At 37.0% G+C, this 20,673-nt stretch overlaps 1 non-coding gene across 1 annotated transcript; it reads left to right on the plus strand.

The window, feature by feature from the left end:
* Nucleotides 1–20,536: 20,536 nt before the first annotated feature.
* Nucleotides 20,537–20,673, plus strand: LOC129406653 (small nucleolar RNA SNORA70). Its single transcript, XR_008631133.1, has one exon. It is a non-coding gene; the product is annotated as a small nucleolar RNA SNORA70 (small nucleolar RNA).

Raw genomic sequence — 20,673 nt, forward strand, 5'->3', positions numbered from 1 at the left:
TGACCTGGCAGTGCAAGAATAATGGTACTTGTCGCTATTGGTGTTCAGGGACCACTGGGATCATCCAACTCTTCTTGGAAGGCCACGCAGTACTAAGACTCAAAATCAGGAGCTCACACATGTGCTCAGCACTTGAACTATACTCTTGGCTTCTGCTCTCATTTTGAATGACTAAACTCTTATTATTTCTTGAGCTGCTCAACTCAGTATCTGATGTTCAGCTTCCCATCAAAATTCATCCTATGATCAAATACTCGTAGTTTTCACGTTTGCAATATTAACTCTCACACCAATCCTACACCCATCTTTCTTTTCCTACACTTTCCTCAGTCTTCGGTCTGATTGTTCATATTATCTGGATCATGGTCTCATGAGCCCTAACTTTTTCTGAATATAAGGCAAAGATTTCTTTGTTCTTATAAATTGTCAAATCCTCCTCTTTCTTGATCATATTCTATTTTTCATTAAATTTACGATAGGCAAGATGTTTTCTCCCTTCTTTGATTTTTGTGTTTTATGTCACACAGTTTTAATATTCCCCTTCTTCCTGTTGAGAGGTTTGGAAAATCCTCTTTCTATTCTATACAAAGAAATTGCTTCTAACTCTTATTTTTGGTTTTGCTTGCTTCTTAAAGTTACATATTCCCTGAAAGCTTTCACTTATTTTCAAAACTGTATTTTTTCCTTGAAAGATCTTTTTATTGGTCTCTAGACTAATGCTTCCAGTTGCCCCAAAAATCACAAATAAACATGTTCAGTACTGAGCTTCAAAATGACTTTTCTTTTTTCTGATGAAGGGTCACAGTATCATTCAGTTAATGATTTAAATCTAGAGCCTAGGTATCATCTTTGTTTTATTGGTTTGTCCTTTCAAATCAAAGAATGAGCTATTAAGTTGACCAAATCGTAGTTCTTAAGGAGTATTCAAATTCTTTCTATCGTTTCATCTTCACGTATGCCACCATAGTAGTTAAAACCCTCATCTTTTCTCTAGCTATTATAGAAAGCTTATAAATGGGCTTTGATATATTATTTTAGTGTCACTAAAGGCAGTTTCTTGAAGCATCATTTGCATATGAACTTCCATTAATTAAAGCCCTCAATGCTTTTCTCCACCAAAGCTAAACTTTGGAAACTATCAATAGAGATGGTTTATTACCTGGTATGTTTACCTATTTAATTAGCTCATTATTACTCACTGCACTAAATAGTCAATTGGTCCCAAGTAATAAATTGTTTGAAAACACTGGCATGGCTCTCTTAGCACCCCTACACATATATGCACATGCATTTCACTTCAATCCTGAATCATTTATTCTTCTTTGTTATCCCAATAAAAGTATTTGTTATTCAAGACCTAATTCAAGACCTTCAGTCTCAACTTTCTCAGCATCCCTCATACTTTGATATCCTTCATAGTAGAATTCCTGTTTTCCCCAAATATGTAATGTTCTTTGTTCTGATTCTTCCTTCAATTTTATTAGACTTTTTTTCCCTTAAACCTTGCTAATAGCCTACTCGAGCTTTTCACCTCAGCATAGACACCATTTCCTCTGAGAGAATTTTTGTCTTTAATCCCCAGTACAAAATAACTACTCTTATTTTATGGTTTCACTGCAGCCTATCTATCCCTTTTGGTGATAAAACATTTATAGTGACTCCTTTAATATTTGACTTCCCTGAAAACTATTATATAACAAAATGTATACTGTTCAAAAGTTAGAAGCCTAGTCTGTCTTTTTATTAATGCTGCCTCTTAAGTTTTTCACATTGTCTGATATTTATTAGATGTTCAACAAATATGTTTGATTTTTATAGAATTAATTTTGCTGCTGATGCTTGTATAACTAATCTCTTCTGACTTTCACCATATGTCATTATATTAACCATGAATTTTATGTCTGATTTCTACTAACTAACTGGGGTCATGGTGCTGCTCCAGTTTGGAATCTAAGTTGTATGTCTATGTCTGTATCACATAGACACATGTGCTGAGGATCACGGAACTGGAAAACTTTAAAAGATTGGATTTCCCCTGAGCACCACCAGGAGTAATTCCTGAGTGCAAAGCCAGGAGTAACTTCTGTGCAATGCCGGGTGTGACTCAAAAAGCAAAAAAATAAAATAAAATAAATAAAAGATGGGATTGAATGTAAAATTGGAATTTAAAAAACAGTCTACCTTAATCATCAGTCTGAAATCTGACAGTAGTAAAAGAAGCAGAAAACAGATGCATTACAACTGGCCAAAACATATACCTAATTGAGTACGTGTGTGTGATTCCTTAAGGTCTGGGACAGAGTTAAAGATATCCTTATAGAATACACATACAAAAGTTTTAAAAGATGCCTAATAGGCTCAGGCACATTACAATTTTGTTGTGGGAGATTGTGGCGAGTAATATGACTTTATATATCAACTCTTGTAAACTGTAAACTATCTGAAACTAAGAGCTCTATTTTAATCAGTCTTGCATCTCATGTACTCGGCATACCATGTCCTTAGAAAACTTCAATGAATGAATATGCACACAGTTAGTCTTCTGTCTGAAAGATGGTTATTTGCAGCTATATTTACAAGTGGAAGTTTATTCTCATATATCAATTTGAAAAAGTTTTGTAAGGATGTACAAAATTTAACATATTGTTCTAAAAATAAAATCAGTGAAATTCAATTTCTGAAATACAAATAGAAATTTAGCCTATTAAGAGTTTATAATTAGGAGATACCCAGCAAGTTAAATAAACCATTAGCTTGGAAATTGGAGCATAAACAGATGAACTTTTTATGTATGCTCTCCTGCTATGACTATTAGTCTAGGAATTATCTGGGAAATTATGCTCTATGATGAAATAATTCACAGAACTTCAAGCAGAAGTAACCTCTAAGGCCAATGAAGCAATCTGTTGCAGAAAAATACAAACAGTAAATAAGTTACTTTGCATAATAGAAGGTAGATACTGATTTAACTCAATACTCTAATACATCATATGATTGATTACCTTTTAAGTGTTATGCTAAGGGACAGGGAGCAACTGACCTGATTATAGGTAGCTATTAGATATATTGTGTAAATAGTATGTAAAAATAAAAACAGTGTCTACAATTGGAACAGTATTTTGCTATCGTCATGCATGTTTCCCTTTGCTGATTTTATTGTCAGTCTGAATTCTAAACACTTTTTGCGATTACTGTTATGTTTTAATAATAGAAATGTGAGTTCCAAATATGTGTATGTATGCTGCTTTTGTCTTAACAAATATATTGTATTACATGGAAAATACTTTATAGAACTCCCATTTATTCAATTGGCTTAACAGATGTGAACTGAGCATCCTTTTATTTTTCAATATTTACTAGTTACAAATAATTGACACCTAATACAAGCACACAAAAAAAGAAGCACATAGTTTTGTGTTTAAACAATAGGAAATAGACAAGCACCCTCAGATCCAGAGAACCCAGCTCGTCTGTACCACAACACTGATGTCTGTAGATTGACAGCCTGGATCTTCTGAATTACCTTGTCCCTCTGGGATAGATGATCCTAACTGCAGAAGCACTTCCAGAACAGAGATGCTAATGGTCCTCTGCCCTCACTCTAGCAGCTACAGGTTCACTGTGTGGGACTTCTGCCCTGTTTCCTCCACCCAGGATGGAGCCACACCTGACTCCTGAGATACTTCTGAACCCAGAATTCTGTGACTCCACTGTAGTGAGTCAGGGTGAGCATGTGGCACATCTACATCACACTCAACCTATAATGAGGAGTCAAGCTGGGCTGTGGAAGCACCCACAGACTTGGAGACAGATGCCAGAATGCTGGTTGCCACAGCAGCAGTGTTGAAGGTTATTCAGATGAAGTGTTCTCCCTGCCCCCACTACCTTGGAAGGAGATGAGTTGGACTTTCTGTGTGCCTTCAGATACAAAGACAACAGCAACCAACATAGGAAAACATTGTGTAGCAGTTTAGAGACACTCAGATCTCCATTCTTATTTTCCACAGAATCACTGTCACTATCACTGTCATCCCATTGCTCATCTATTTGCTCGAGCGTGCACCAGTAACGTATCCATTGTGAGACCTGTTGTTACTGTTTTTGGCATATCGAATACACCATGGGGAACTTGCCAGGCTCTGCTATGCGGGTGAGATACTCTTGATAGCTTGTCAGGCTCTCCAAGAGGGACATTTTCCATAGAATACAAGAACTAAAGATAAAAATGAAAAAATATTCAGCTGCATCAATGAATAGTGACAAAAGTCTAGGACAATGCTCAGAAATATCACATCTTTTTAAACTGCCTAAAGAAGGCTTTAGAACAACAGCCTTCTAAATGTTAAAGAATATGAAAAAATCATTAGAACAGAGAATCAATACACTTGAAAGAACTTAATGGAACAAATGAAATAACTAATTTTAGAAGAAAGAAATGAACTAAAGAACTAAGTAGCAAGTCTCTGCAATAGAATGGAAGAAGCTAAAAATCAAATCAGTGACCATTAAGAAAGGTACAGAACTCAATTAATATAGAAGAGGTGATATAGAAGTCATTGTAAAAAATGAAGCAATTAGAAAGATAATATTGACAATATTAGGATGAAGAACCTCACAATCATAGTAATTCTATGAGGAGAAGAAATAGAGAAAGGGCTAGTTGAAGAAATAATAGTGAAGAAGTTCTCCAATCTGATGAAGGAATTTGGCACATTGATCCAAGAGCCTGAAGAGTGCTGATCAAAATAAACTCAAACAAGGCATATTGAAGTCAAAATAGAATGAAAACAGAAATAGATTCACTAGAGTAATAAAAAGAGAAGCAAGGACTCACATACAAGGGGAAAATTCATAAAATTCACATCAGATTTCACAAATGAAACTCTCAAAGCAAGAAGAAAATGGAATGATTCATAAAAATAGTGGACGCTAAAGAACCCCCAATTAACACTTCTGATACCCTAAAAGGTTATTACTAATATTTGAAAACATGGTTAAAAATTCTCAGACAAGGGGCCGGAGCGATAGCACAGCGGGTAGGGCGTTTGCCTTGCACGCGGCCGACCCGGGTTCAATCCCCGGCATCCCATATGGTCCCCCAAGCACCGCCAGGAGTAATTCCTGAGTGCAAAGCCAGGAGTAACCCCTGAGCATAGCTGGGTGTGACCCAAAAAGCAAAAAAAAAAAAAAAAAAAAAAAAAAAAAAAAAAAAAAAAATTCTCAGACAAACAACTGAGGGCATTTGTCACTTCTAAACCATCTCTGCTGTTTAGGAGTGACAAATTTTGTCTGGTCACATAAAGGTCAAACATCAAAGCAATCACAATCATTACTGAGAAATGGCAACAAATTACTTCATATCAATACTATCTTGATGTCTATGGGCTTAAATCTTCCATCAAAAAGGGACTAGATAGATTAGGAAACTAAATACAATTTTCTGCTACTTATAAGAAGTACCTATGAACCCTCACAATAATCACAGATTGAGAACGAAAGGTTGAAAAGCAATCTTATAGACTAATACAGTTAAATAAGACTTATCACTGTATCACTGTCATCCTGTTTTTCATCGATTTGCTTGAGTGGGTGCCAGTAATGTCTCCATTCATCCTAGCCCTGAGATGTTAGCAGGGCAAAAATCTTTACTCATCCTTCCCAAAGGTGCTACATTGGAGGCTCTTTCAGGGTAAGGGGAATGAGATCCATCATTGTTACTGTTTTTGGCATATTGAGTATGCCACAGGGAGCTTACCAGGCTCTGCTGTGCAGGCAGGATACTCTCAGTGGTTTGCCGGGTTCTCTGAGAGGGAGAACTAGACAATTAGAGTTTGTGTGGCCGCATTCTGGGAACTTTTTTAAATAGTCTCTGGATCATAGCTGTTGATGGGATTACACAGTGCCGGGGGCAGTCTGTGGGTGTGACTGCCAAGCTACTGGAAAATGGGGGATCTGGGTGGAGGAGGCCCAGTCCCGAACTGAGCAGGCTTGGAGATCTCAGCCCTGGATCCCACACACCTGTGTTCCTCTGCCGGTTCCTTCATGTGTGAGGCTCATCCAAGCATGTGGAGAGTGACCTTGAGCATGGCTGTGTCTGAGTTCCAGAGGTCTTCAGTTGCCAGGGTTCTGCTTGGGGCGGGGAGAGAAACTCAACCTGCCCCCCTCAGAGGAGCCCCGGTGAAAACAGTCAGGCTGGGGGCAGGATACTTTAGACTAATAAAATTTAAGTAAGCTAAAAAAAAATTCAGAGATTATATAATATACTTTTATCAGACCAAAAAATGTTCAAACTAAATATAGGAAGAGATATGAGTTGACATTGCATACTGATTAAATAATCACTTGATCAAAGGGACTTATCTCTAATTATATGAGTATATACCAAATAAAGAGCAGCAACGTTTATAAAGAAATTCTAATATTTCTGAGGAAAGTTATTGATAGGGTCACAGTTTTTGTGAGCTCTCATCTAGGGACAGATAAGTCATATAGAACATCAATGAGAAAACAAGAACATAAATAATACAGATCATCAATGAGAAAAAATAGCTTTACACATGTTATCAGAACTGTGAGTAAGCCATATTATGAGGACTATAAGCAGGTACGAACTTGGTGGCACGGGAAGGAGAAAAAAAAAAGAGTTATGTACTTGGAGCAGCGGGACACTTGGGCAGTCTCGGGCCGGTGCCGATACAGGCACGCACTCCGCCAAGACTCGACCCGGGCAGCCACACTTTGGTGCGGCCGTGTTGCTGCTGATTGACCACAATCCGGAGGCCAGCTAGACTACTTTTTGTCCCAGAAACTGCTTGCAGCCATGTCTCTAAACTGTGAACTAAGCCATTGCCCCATACTGCCCCAGGAAGGGAAATGATGCGATTTTTAACATAAATCTCCCTGGACTTAATTACTAAAATACTAAAATACAGAAATCCTAAACCTTCATTCTCAGTAATGGAAAACTAATTATCAAATGCTTCCTTGTCAGTAGGGCTGTTTTTTGGTGGGGGGAAACTCCAACAACAATAGTGAGTTTTGTGTTGAAATATGGAATGTAATCAAGGTAAAGAGAAAATGGGGTGAAGTTTCTCAGTTATGCAGGCTGGGGTGGGTGGTTGGGGGGTGGGAGGTATACTGGGGTTTTTGATGGTGGAATATGGGCACTGGTGAAGGGACGGGTGTTTGAGCATTGTATAACTGAGACATAAGCCTGAGAACTTTGTAACTTTCCATATGGTGATTCAATAAAATAAATTAAAAAAAAAGAACTGCAATTAAAAGACATGTATAGCGTCTTCCATACCCCAAAGCCAACCAAATACACATTCTTCTCCAGTGTACATAAAATGTTCTTCAGGCTAAACCACTTGCTGGGACACAACTGAAATATATATTCAGTCATGAAGACAGAAATTACGTCAAGTATGTTTTTAGGCTGCAATGTTATGAATGCTGAGATTTAATATAAAAATTAAGTTAGAAAAAGGTCAACATTTTGAAACTGAAAGTTATCTTAAAGAGGAAATAAGTGAATAAATAAATACAATGTTATGTGAAAGAGGAAATAAGTGAGTAAATAAAGACTCCTCAAAATAAATAAAGATAAAGTCACAAAATATCAGAACATAAAGGACACTGCAAAAAGCACTATGGGGAAGTTTATAGCAATATAAACTCACAATACAGGTACTAAATATTTCCTGAAACAAGAAAAATTTCAAATCCATAGCCTAGACTCACAGCTTAAAAAACTAAAAAACAAAGAAACAAACAAAAGAGCAATAGAAAATGAACCCCTAACTAAATAGAATAAAGGAAACCATAAAAAATTAGAACTGAAATTAATGACTATAATAATGATAATAATGATAATCACTGTCACTGTCATTCCGTTGCTCATCGATTTATTCGAGTGGGCACCAGTAATATCTCCATCGTGAGACTTGTTACTGTTTTTGGCATAGCAAATATGCAACGGGTATCTTGCCAGGCTCTGTAGTGCAAGCCATACTCTTGGTAGCTTGCCAGGCTCTCTGAGAGGGGCGGGGGAATCGAACACGGGTTGGCTGCATGAAATGCGAACACCCTACCGCTGTGCTATTGCTCCAGCCCATAATAATAATAATAAAGGAAATTATTAGAAAGGTAAATAAAATCAGGAACTGCTCTTTTTTGTAAAAGAAGTTAACAAAACTTGAGCCAGAATGATAGTCTAATGGGTAGGGTGCTTGCCTTGCATATGACCAATCTGGGTTCACCTCCCAGTTTTCCATATAGTTCACCAAACCTACCAGGAGAGATCCATGGAGAGATAACTTCTGGACAGTGTCTGCTAACAGAGAGTAAGGGATAAGCTCTGAACACCACAGGGTGTGGCCCCAAAACTAACAAACAAAAGAACAAAAAAGAAAAGAGAAGAAAAGAAATAAAACCAACAAACTGTTGTCTAGACTCACAAAAAAAGGAAGTCCTTATAAACTGAATCATAGATGAAGTGGAAAAATTACAACAGATGCTTTAGATATTAGACATACAAAAGATCATTAAAGGTCAGTATACCATTAAGTTGGAGAAAGTAGTAGAAATTGTTGTAGTGTTAGAATCATCCTAGTTCCAGAGATACAACTAGGAGGAGGAAGTAGAAAACCTTAGCAGATCAATTATGGGTAAGAAAATGAAAATAGTAATAAAAATTCTTCCCATAGACAAAAGCCTGTGGGCCTAACAAAAGCCCACAGGTCTAGATAGGTGCAGTATTGGGTTCTACTGAAATTTTAGAGGAAGATAGATTACTTATAACAAAATATTGACTAAACAGAAATCTTCTCAAGTTCTACCCAAATATTGACTAAACAGAAATCTTAATAGTTCTATGATGTCAACATTACCCTATACTAAAATCAGACAGATATTAGAAAGAAAGAACACCTAAGGCCAAATCCCTAATGAACATCAATGCAAAGATCCCTAACAAATTTTCAGAAGATAAAAATCATATTTCAAAATGATAATACACCATAATCAAGTGGGTTTCATCCCAAGGATGCAAGTGTGGTTTAATATGCACAACTAATATAATACATCACGTCAACTAAAGAAAAGAAAAAGAGTATATAATAATATGAGTATATGTAGAGAAAGTCTTCAAGGAGGAAAATATCTCAATCTAGTGATAACCATTTACAAGAAATACACATCCAACGTCATATTCAATGTTAAAATATTAAAAGCCTTCTCTCTGAGATCAGGCAAAGCATGGATGTCCACTTTCTTCATTATTATTCAATATATTTTTAGAAAATCTTGTAGCTAAACAGAAGAACTGAAATGAATGGGCTCCCACAAATGGGTTAAGTGAGGCAGAGAGGAGAGAGAAATTCACTTTCTCCTGCTCCATCTCTGTCACCCCTGGATTGGCTGGGAAGACTAAAACTAAGTCTGTGATGAGTCCCTGTACAGCACAACCTGAGTCCCACCAGCCCCACAAGATGAGATGGCTGTCAAGTCACACCTGATGTCTGCCTGGTCTTCTTGGCATGGGAGTTGATCCCCACCACCTGATTTCTCCAGGAGCCACAGACTCAGGCCAGATAGAGGAACTGCTTTTTGCAAGAAAGGAAATCAGTCCTAGGCCTTACTCAGGGTGTCCAGATACTTTGTCCTGTCTTGCAAAAAAGAATTTCAGAAGACAAGCTGTGAAGTAAAACAGAGGTTTTAGGGGGTTTTAGGAAGGGGAAGGAGGAAGAGAGAGGGAGAGAGTAACACATTCAAGAAAGAATGAGGACTTTTCCAAAGGCGGAGAGATCAGTACACATCTCAAGAGGGAAATGTGGGTGCCACATGTGCTGGGCTATGTGGGCACAAGCAGCATATGGGTTCAGGCAGCATATGTTCATCCTTCCTGTGTTCAAGGAGGCTTTTATAGGGTTTCTCCAACCTGCCTCTCAAGGGGCTTTCTAGTTAAGTAAGAATCTGTTGTTAGGAGAGTGGCCAAGGGGGTAGAATTGGAAGTGGTTGATGATTCTTTTTAAAAACTCCTTTTCTTGACCTTTGTTCTCACTGGAACTTCTCTCAAGGTTGGGTCCAGCCTTCACTGGTCTGGGCTAGTTCCAGGTAAAAATTGTATCAGGTCTTATTTTCTGTCATCACAAGGTGGACTGCTTTAGGGCTAGGTAGTACTACTCCCTAGGAATTCCATTGTGATGAGAGGGTGGGGTGGAGTAGGATTTTCCTATCTACCTGCCTGCTCTACATCACAACTAGGTATAGAGTTCTTTGTCAAATTCAAATACAGTTACATGATAATGCAAATATCTGATTCAGTATAAATATACTGAATAATTGGTATTTTTGGTATGAATAACTGAGCAGATCAGTACTCAGATAACCTGGAAACTAAAGCTTCACCTTCAGCATTCATAAACTTCAAGAACAATGGAAAACAAAGATACTCAGCTCTCCGGGCAGGAAGGGTGAGAAGCCCAGGAAAGTTCCATTCAAAGTATTGATTTAGCATCTGAATGAATCCATAAAAACAAAGATGAAGGAGCTAAAGAATACAATGGCAAGCCATAGTAATCAATTTTGAATGCAAAGAAATGTATAAGGAAAATGGAGGACAAAATGAAAGTCAGCATAGATAAAGAAGTGGCAAAAGAAAAAAAAGTTAAAAAAAAAGAAAGATAATGTAGGTACTTAATGGATAACAGCAAGGAGAATATCTCCAAATATTATCAAAAAATACTAGAAAAAGAAATAGTAAATGAGGAAGAATGATTAGTAGGAGAGCTTATATCTGAGAAGTTCCCCAACTTCTGGAAATAGGCTGTTGCCTACATTCAAGAGGCTTGAAGAGTGCCAAACAAAATAGGCTCAGAGTAACACCCAAACAAACTATAATCAAAATGGCAAACAAATAAACAAAAAGTTAAGTTGCTTGAAATACTAAGTGAGAAAAAAAAACCTCAAATATAAAGGATATAACATAAGAATCACAGAGATCTTCCATATAAAATTATATAAGCAGGAAAAGAGTAGATTGACATATTCAAAGTGCTGAATAAAAGAGTAAAACTTTCAGCCGAGAGTCCACTACCATACAAAGTTGTCATTTAGATTTGAGGAAGGAATTAAAATTTGCTATAACTGAACCAGTTCCAAAAAAATTACTAAAAGGTATACTGTGGAGCCTGGACCTGCCCCTTTTGCCCTTATCCCCCATATACCCACACATCAGCAAGCCTGGAGTCCGAAGCCCGCTGTCAAGAGCCATCAGATCCCTAACCCTAGTTGAAGGATTGGTCTCTGCTCACCTTAGCTATCCTCTAACCCAAACCAAGGACATTTATATATATTGGGTGCACATAGGATGCGGTATTTCTTTCATCCAGAACAGCGCACAGTTCTAAGTCTCAGTTAATTCGACCAAGTAGCTAGCTGATAGTTTTGGGGGAGGCTCAAATAATATTGCATAGTAAGGAAAATAATCTGAACATCAGATTTAGTATTAGTTGCTGCCTGGTATAAACAACTTGATAGACCAGTTCTCAAGTAACTGGGAATCTAAAACCACACCATCCACACCCACAAAACTCCAAGAGCAATAGGGAAACTAAGGAACTTAGCTGTAGTCACGGACAGAGACAGAAACCCAAGCAAGCCCATCAAAACACTTGAGCCTGGTAGATGAGGACGTAAAATCAACACTCACTGCACTGGCAACAAAAATTAAGCAAGCATTTGCCAACAAAATTAAGCAATCACAGAAGAGAAATTCAGCAGCTCAAAGAACTTTTTTAGAGAATAAGATGCCATACAAAATAAATTGAAGGAGCCAAAAACACACGGGCAAGTCACAGCAGCAAAATCTCAGAGGGGGAGTACTGTATAGATGAACTTAAAGCTAAAATACAGGCCAGCAATGATAAGGAAGTTGAAAAAGAAAAGAGAAACAAAAAGATGGGAGAAAATGTAAGGTCTTAATGAGCAAAGACAAGATGAGAAGGTGAGGAAAAAGGTAAAACAAGGGAAGAAATAATGGTGGCAGAGATAATAGCTGAGAACTTCCCCACTCTGCAAACAGGAAGCCACTCATACTCAAGAAGCCAAGAGTGGCCGCTAAGATATGATCCCAGGGGCTGCACGTGTGTGGCCTCTCCGCAGCTGCACGAGCATCACTCCAGAGGCCAGTTAAACTACTTTTGGTACCGGCAGCTCCTTGCAGAATGTCTCCAGACTGAGAACTAAGCCGAGGCCCCATGCCTGCCCAGGAGGGGAAAGGTATTTCTCTCTCTCTGTCTCTGTCTCTCTCTGTCTCTCTGTCTCTCTGTCTCTCTGTCTCTCTGTCTCTCTGTCTCTCTGTCTCTCTCTCTCTCTCTCTCTCTCTCTCTCTCTCTCCCCCCCCCCCGCCCCGACTTTTCCTTGCCCTGGGGGAAGGGCGTGGTGACTGTCATATTACGAGGACCACAGATGAGAGTTACAAGCTTGCAATGATCCAATATCTGGAAGATATTTCCCTGGTCTTAGTTGCTAAAATACAGAAATCGAAAATCGCACGGCAGCCATAACGGCCACTCGAGCTCATATCTCTTCACAAGAGGTCTGACTCTAGTGGGGAACTCCTTACAATAATAGTGAGTTTTTTGTTGAAATATTGAATGTAACCGAAGTAAAGAGAAAGTAAAGTGAAATTTATCAGTTATGGAGGGGGGGAGGGCGGGATGGGAGGTATACTGTTTTGTTTTGTTTTTTTTTTGGTGGTGGAATATGGGCACTGGTGAGGGGATGGTTGTTTCAGCATTGTATAACTGAGACTTAAGCCTGAAAGCATTGTAATTTTCCACATGGTGATTCAATAAAATAAAAAAAAAATTTAAAAAAAGAAGCCAAGAGTACCAAACAAAATAGACTTCAATAGAATGACACCAAGACACAGTAATTAAATTGGAAAAAATCAAAGAGAAACAAATGTTCTAAAGCAACGAGAAAAAACACTGCTAAGATATAAGGCTACTAACTTAAGAATCACAACAGAGAGCCCATAAAAAGTAGTATAGGTGATGGAAGACTCGAATGGTGTATTCAAATTACTGAATTAAAGAAACTTAACCTAGAATCCAATACCCTGTAAAGCTTTAATTTAAATTGGAGGAAGGGATAAAAACATTCTCAGACAAACAAGAGCTGGTGACACTTGTGATAATCAAATCATTCCTGAATGAACTACTGAAAAGACACTTATACAAACTAAATAGCCAATTGTAGTGGCCATAATTCTACATGGTAAAATGGCAACACAGCTCTTTATATCAATAATATCTCCCAATAACAATGGAGTAAGCTCTCTCATCAAAAGGCACAGAGTGACAAGATGGATCAGGAAACAAAATCCATCCATTTGCTGCTTATAGGAAACACATTTAAAATTATAGTATAGACACAGACTCAGGGCAAAAGGAAGGAAAACAATTATAAAAGCCAGTGGAAAACAAAAATAAAATGATGGGAAGCAACATGGAACTGGAAAATAGATTAAATGAAGTAAGCCAGAAGATGAAGGATAAACACAAGATACTATCACTTATCTGTGGTAACTAAATGAGGGAACCTAATCATTTAAAGGGGCATGCCCAGGTTGCATTTGCCCCCAGACTATAGAGAGGAGAAGGAAAGAAATAGAGTGAAGGGGAGGGTAGTAGAGACATGAGAAAGAATGGAAGGCAAGTGAAGGGGGATTCAGGTACATCACTGATGTTAAGGAATTGATAGAGCCAATAGCACTGAAATTGATAGAGTCGATAGAGTTTATAGCACTGAAATCATGAGACCCAAACCTCACACAACAAAACTTTAAAAGGTACCTGAAGAGAGGATAGGCTGGAGAAGTTGGTGTGGGGGAGTAACTTTGGAACACTGGCGCAGGGACATTGACACTAGTGGTAGCATCGGTACTGAGATATTGGACATCTAAAACTCAGCTATGAATAACTTGTAAATCATGATGCTTTAATAAAATTTTAAAAAAATATTCAAAGTCAGCTTATATAAACAAATGGCCAGTTTCAGAAACTACGACCGTGCAGATAGATATAAACATAGCCCTTTATATCATTAATCTTTTTGGATGTCAATGGATATAGAACTCATAAAAGCGATAAAAGAATCAATGAAACCAGGAGATGGCTCTTCAAAAAGAATATATAAAATAGATCAACTTTTAGCTAAACTGATGGAGAGAAAAATAAAAAATACATAAATCTGATCAGAAACAAAAGAACCCTCAGAAATTCAAGTGCTCCTCAAGGGTTACTATGAACAACTCCTACTATGTTCAGTTGAAGAAATAAAAGAAATGGAAAGATTCTTAGAAATGGAAGAATTCACAGAATCTCCCAAAACTGAAAGAGGAGAATCTGATCAGGCAAGTCACAAGCAAAGAAACTGAAACAATGATCAATAATCTCTTCCAAAACAAAATTTCTGCCATGTATGGGTTCACTTGGTCAACATGATGAACAGTTTGAGGCTCTTCCTGTTCCTGGAGCGAACAAATATCATTGGGCTACATTAGCACGCAAGAGGGACAAATGGAGACGTTACTGGCACCTGCTTGAGCAAATCAAAGATAAACAAGAAGACAAGTAATACAAGTGATACAAGTGGTGGATTCACTACTGAGTTTTGTCAAAACTTTAAAGAAGACTTACTGCCTATACCCTTTAAGTTCTTCCAAAATATTGAAAAAACAGGAGTCCTTCCAAATAGTTTTTATGAAGTTAACATCACAGTAATAGAAAAAACATATTAACAACACTAGAAAAAAAATTCAGACCAATTTCTCTGAGGAACATTGATCCAAAAATCCTCAACGAGACCTTAGTGAACTAAATCCAACAGAATATCAAAAACTTCATATACCATAATCAATTGGGGTTCATCACAGGCATTCAAGGATGCATAACATATACAAATCAATTAAGGTAATATACAACATTAACAGTGACAGTGACAGCATTAATAAAGCACTGTAGTAGCACTGTCATCCCGTTGTTCATCGAATTGCTCGAGCGGGCACCAGTAACGTCTCCATTGTAAAATTTGTTGTTACTGTTTTTGGCATATTGAATACTCCACAGGGAGCTTGCCAGGCTCTGCCCTGTGGATGGGATACTCTCAGTAGCTTGCCGGGCTCTCTGAGAGGGATGGAGGAATCAAACCCAGGTCGGTCATGTGCAAGGCAAATGCCCTACCCGCTGTGCTATCGCTCCAGTCCCATTAATAAAAGGAAAGATAAAAATTACATGATCATAACAGTTGATTCAGAGAAAGCTTTTAATGAGATCCAACATTCATTCATGACTAAAATGCTAAAAAAAATAGGAGTGGTAGGAACTTCCCTCAAAATTGTAATGGTCATCTATAATGAACTCACAGCCAGAATCATTCTTTTTTGTTTGTTTGTTTGTTTGTTTAGTTTTTGTACCACACATGGCTGTGCTCAGGGCTTACTCCTGGGTCTGTGCTCTAGGATCAGTCCTGGAAGTGCTCAGGAGACCGTATGGGGTTCTAGGAACAAATACAGGTTGAGTATGTGCAAGGTAAGCCCTTAGCTGCTGTACTAACTCACTGATCCCAGCCAATATAATTTTTAAAGAACATATTTAAGTTTTTATTATATATACATATTAAAAAGACTTAATCAGTGTGAGATGCACAGTTACAAAGTTGTTAATGATTTGATTTTTCATAGAATGTTCCAGTTCCCATTCCTTCATCAGTGTATGTTTCCTGGCACCAGTGTCTCCAGTTCCCCTCTGTCCCCCACCCACCCCCTTCCTGCCTCTATGGAAGATATCTTTCTTCTCCTTTTCCTTCTTCTCCTTCTTCTCCTTTTCCTTCTTCTCCTTCCTCTCCTTCTCCTTTTCCTTCTCCTCCTCCTCCTCCTCCTCCTCCTCCTCATTCTTCTTCTTCTTCTTCTTCTTCTTCTTCTTCTTCTTCTTCTTCTTCTTCTTCTTCTTCTTCTTCTTCTTCTTCTTCTTCTTCTTCTTCTTCTTCTTCTTCTTCTTCTTCTTCTTTCTTCTTCCTTCTTCTTCCTCTGCCTTTCTCCATCCTTCTCTCTCTTACTCACTTTCTCTTTCTCTCTCCTCTTTTAGATAATGTGTTTTGCAATACAAATATCATTCTTAAAGCCAAAATCTAAAAGCATTTCCTCTGAGATCAGGCACAATGCAAGGATGTTCACTCTCTTCACTTTTATCCAAAATAGTGCTAGAAATCATAACAACAGCAATCAGACAAGATACAGAAATCAAAGTCATATAAATTGGGAAGAAGTATGTCAAACAATTACTATTTGCAGATGACATGATAACATGCATCAGAAAGTCTAAGTAGTTCACTAAATGGATCCTAGAAATATTACACTAATACAAAAAAGTTTCTGACTACAAATACAGTGCACAATTGAGTTGGGGGAAGTCGAGAAGAGGATATTGGAGTCTTTGGGAGACTTCACATAGAGGCTGAAATAGATGACATTTTCATTAATGACAGTGCATGAGGGTAGCTTTCTCACCAGAATCCCACCAACACTGTCAGTTTTCAGACTTTTTGATATGTACCATTCTCAATGACACGAGATAATATATATTAATGCCTTTATTTTGATTTGCAGTTCTCTAATAATGAATAGTGGTGAGCACTTTTTCATATGTCTATAGGTCCTCTGTATATATTTTTTCAAAAAAATTATTATAACATCATTATTTACCAAGTTGTTCACAATACAGTTGTTTAGGCAGTAAATATTCCTACACCAATCACATCCCTAATGTGAACTTTCACCTACCAATGTCCCTGGTTTCCCACATACCATCTCAACCTGCTCTCTTAGCAAGCACATACAATTTTATTTAATAATGTTAAAACACAAAACCAAATGGAATTATCAAAACTTAAATTTTTTGAAGAGATTTGCTTCACTTTATTTATATACTTAGCTAAATGTCATAGATTTTCTGTCCATAATCCTGGGTATTTAACTCAGAAATCTCAGTTCTGTTCCATTGATTATTGAGCTGTAGGTCTATCTTTAGTCTAATGCAATGCAGTTTTAATCACTATAGCTTTATAGTATAGTTCAAGGTTGGGAAATGCCATACTTCCCATACTTCCCTCTTATAATTGCTTTGGTTATTCAGCGAGTTTTATGGTTTCATACAAATTTTAGAGTATGCTTTATGTCTTTGAAAAATTTCAATGGAATTTTAATGGGTATTGCTTTCAATTTGTATAGTACTTTGGGTTGCAGCTTTTTTTTTTTTTTTTTTTTTTTTACTTTTTAGGTCACACCTGGAGACAAACAGGGATTACTCCTGGCTCTGCACTCAGGAATTACTTGTGGCGGTGCTCAGGGGACCATATGGGATGCTGGGAATCAAACACGTGTTGACTGCATGCAAGGCAAATGCCCTACCAGCTGTGCTATCACTCCAGCCCCACAGGGTCATTTTTTACAATGATAAATCTTCCAATATATGAAGAGTAAATGTATTCTTATTTCCTTGCAAACACTTGGGAACCAACCAAACTTCATACTGAAAAAACAGTGGGTCACAGAGGAAATCATGGAAAAATTCAAAAGATTTCTGGAAACATATGAGACAGAGGCATGAGTTACTAGAACATATGAGAAATAGAAAAAGCAATGTTTAGAGGGAAGTTCATAGTAATATAAGTGTTCATTAGGAAGCAAGAAAGGGCTCATTTAATCTCAGAACTTAATTTAAGTATCCAGAAAAAGATCAACAAAGGGAAACCAAAGCAAGCAACAGGAAGTAAAAAGTAGCAAAGCACAAAATAATTAAAGGGAAATTAAACATATTCAAAGTAGAAGTAAAACAAAGCTCTGGCTATTTAAAAAATAAGCAAGATTTACAAATTATTAATTAGATTCATAGAGAGAAAAATCCACTGATAAACAGAATCAGAAATGAAAGGGGATTTCATTTGGTATCTGTTTTATCACAGATACCATAAAACACAAAAGTTTACTATGAAAATTTTATGACACAAAATTTGAGAAACTAGAGAAATGAATATATTTTTGGACAATTATGGTCTTCTAACTCGAGCTAAGACAGGAATAACTATCAAGGAAATTGAAATGGTAAACAAAGGTCTTCCCCAAACAAAATCCATGGCCCAACTGGTTTACTAGGAAGTTATTCCAGACCTTTAAAGAATACCTACTCCCAGACCAGAGCAATAGTAGAGCCAGGAGGATTCTTCAGTCCTCAGCACTCCATACAGCTCCCCGAACTGTCAGGAATATTCTCTGAGCTCAGAACCAGGAGTAAACCCTGAGCCCTGCCACGTATGGCCCATCAACTAAAATAACTAACTAAATAAAGAAGACCCACTCTCATTTACTCTTTAGACTCTTCTAGAAAGAAAGAACAAACAGAAAACAGGAAATCTCTAAGGTCCTATGAGACAAACATTATCCTGATACCAAAAGCAGACAAAGACACCACTGAAAGTCAAATATACAAATGTCCCTGATGAATATAGACAAATATCTTTAACAAAGTTTTAGCAAACTGAATTCAACAATATATCAAAAAAGATGATATATTATGACTGAGTAGGATTTATCCTTGGGATGCAAAGATGGCTTAATAGATTTAAGTCAATCCATGGAATGCGTCATATAAGTACAAGGAAAAAATTAAAACCATATGATTATATCAATAGATGTAAGAAAGCATTTGACAAGGCCAATGCCCATTCATGATTAAAACCCAATAAAAAGGAAATGAAGGAGATTTCTTTAACATTTTAAACTGCTTATCACAAACCCACTGCTAAAATACTGAGTGTTCAAAAGCTAAAAGCCTTTATGATTGGATATAAAGCAAGGTTTTTCACTCTTGTCATAAGTTTTCAGTACTGTATTGAAAGTTCTTTCTGTAGAAATTAGGAAAGAGCTATCAAGGATATTTATATTTGAAAAGACTAAATAATAATATCACTATTTTTATCACTATTTTTAGATAACATGATACTCTATTTAGAAAACCTGAAAAACTACAAAAATAAAGACTTAAGAATAATAAACTTATGCAGTAATGTGACAGGACACAAAATCAACACAGTGATTCCCATGGAAGTTCTATATGCAAGTAATAAAAGATAAGTGAGAAAAACTTTTAAAAAATCCATTCAAAAAATTCTCTGACAACTGAGTTATGTTAATAAAAGTCTTGAAATATCTACATAAAACTATATATCACCATTAAAAGAAATAAAAGAACACATAAGAAAATAGAAACACATTGCCGTTCATATATTAGAAAGATTAACATTGTAAAAATGATAATCCTACTTAAAGCACTATAAATATCTAATTCAGTCCCTATAAAAACACTCATGACATAATTTCAGTATATTCACTTTATGTTGTTCAAATTTAGAAGGAATAATATAGCCCCCCCCCAAATATCTAATATAATCTTAGCAGGGGAAAGAATGGGAGGCTTCTCTTTCTCCAATTTAAGATATGCTATAAAGCAATAGTAAGGAAAAGTGTGATATAGAATAACGGCAGGCTATAAGACCAATGAAATAGAATTCAGGGCCCAGAGGAAGATTCTCAGAATGGGTACCTAATCTGACAAAGGTGCAAAGGGTAAGAAGTGGAACAGGAAAAGAATTCTTCAAAAAATGGCCACAAAACTGATAAATCAAACATAAAATAGTGAACTCAGAACCTTCTCAAACACCATGCACAAAATTCAATTAAAAATAGGCTAAAGATCTTGCTATTATGCCTGAATTTATAAATTCTATTTAAGAAAACACAGGAAGACACAGACACCTTCATGACATTGACATGAAGACACCTTCACAATATCTCAAAAAAAAATACCTCATTGACTCTAGAGACATTTTCAATGATTCAAAGCCATTGACAGAGCAAACAGAAGCAAAATAAACATGCATTTTTATGTGAAAAATATGTAAAATAAAGATGAAATCTTTATCTGTCTATCAAACTAAAAAGCTTTTGCACTGTAAAAGAAACAATGACCAGAATAAAAAGACACCTCATAAGACTGGGAAAAAATATTTCCCCACCACTCATCTGACAAAGGATTTTTTTGTATTTTGTATAACATCCAAAACATTCATAAAATTTTACAAGAAACAGAAATGACCAACCCAATCAAAAAATGGGGGGAAGAGGTAAACATAAACTTCCTCAAGAAAATACATAACCATGGCCAAAATATGGCCCAAAGATGTGCAAATACGTATTCTGCATCACTTATCATCAGAGAAATGCAATTCAAAACAACAATGAGATATCATCTCATGCCAGTGAGATTGGCGCACATTAGAAAGGACAGAATCAACCAAGCGTCCTTCTCCATCTGAAGGGAAAGAAACCCTCATTCACTGCTGGTCGCAATGGCTACTTGTCCTGCCTTTCTTGAAAAGAATATTAGACATTTATCAGGAAACTAAGCTCTGAGTGCAGCCAATTTAACCTACTGTGTACTGTGCCTATTTGGGCTCCATGTATAACGTCTGCAGACAGCCAACAGGCTCCTCTGTAGCGTATGCAGCCAGTGAGTTGTATGGGCTATTCAAAGGACCTTGGAGACAGTC

This window comes from Sorex araneus, chromosome 7 (assembly GCF_027595985.1).
Source record: "Sorex araneus isolate mSorAra2 chromosome 7, mSorAra2.pri, whole genome shotgun sequence".
Taxonomy (NCBI): domain Eukaryota; kingdom Metazoa; phylum Chordata; class Mammalia; order Eulipotyphla; family Soricidae; genus Sorex; species Sorex araneus.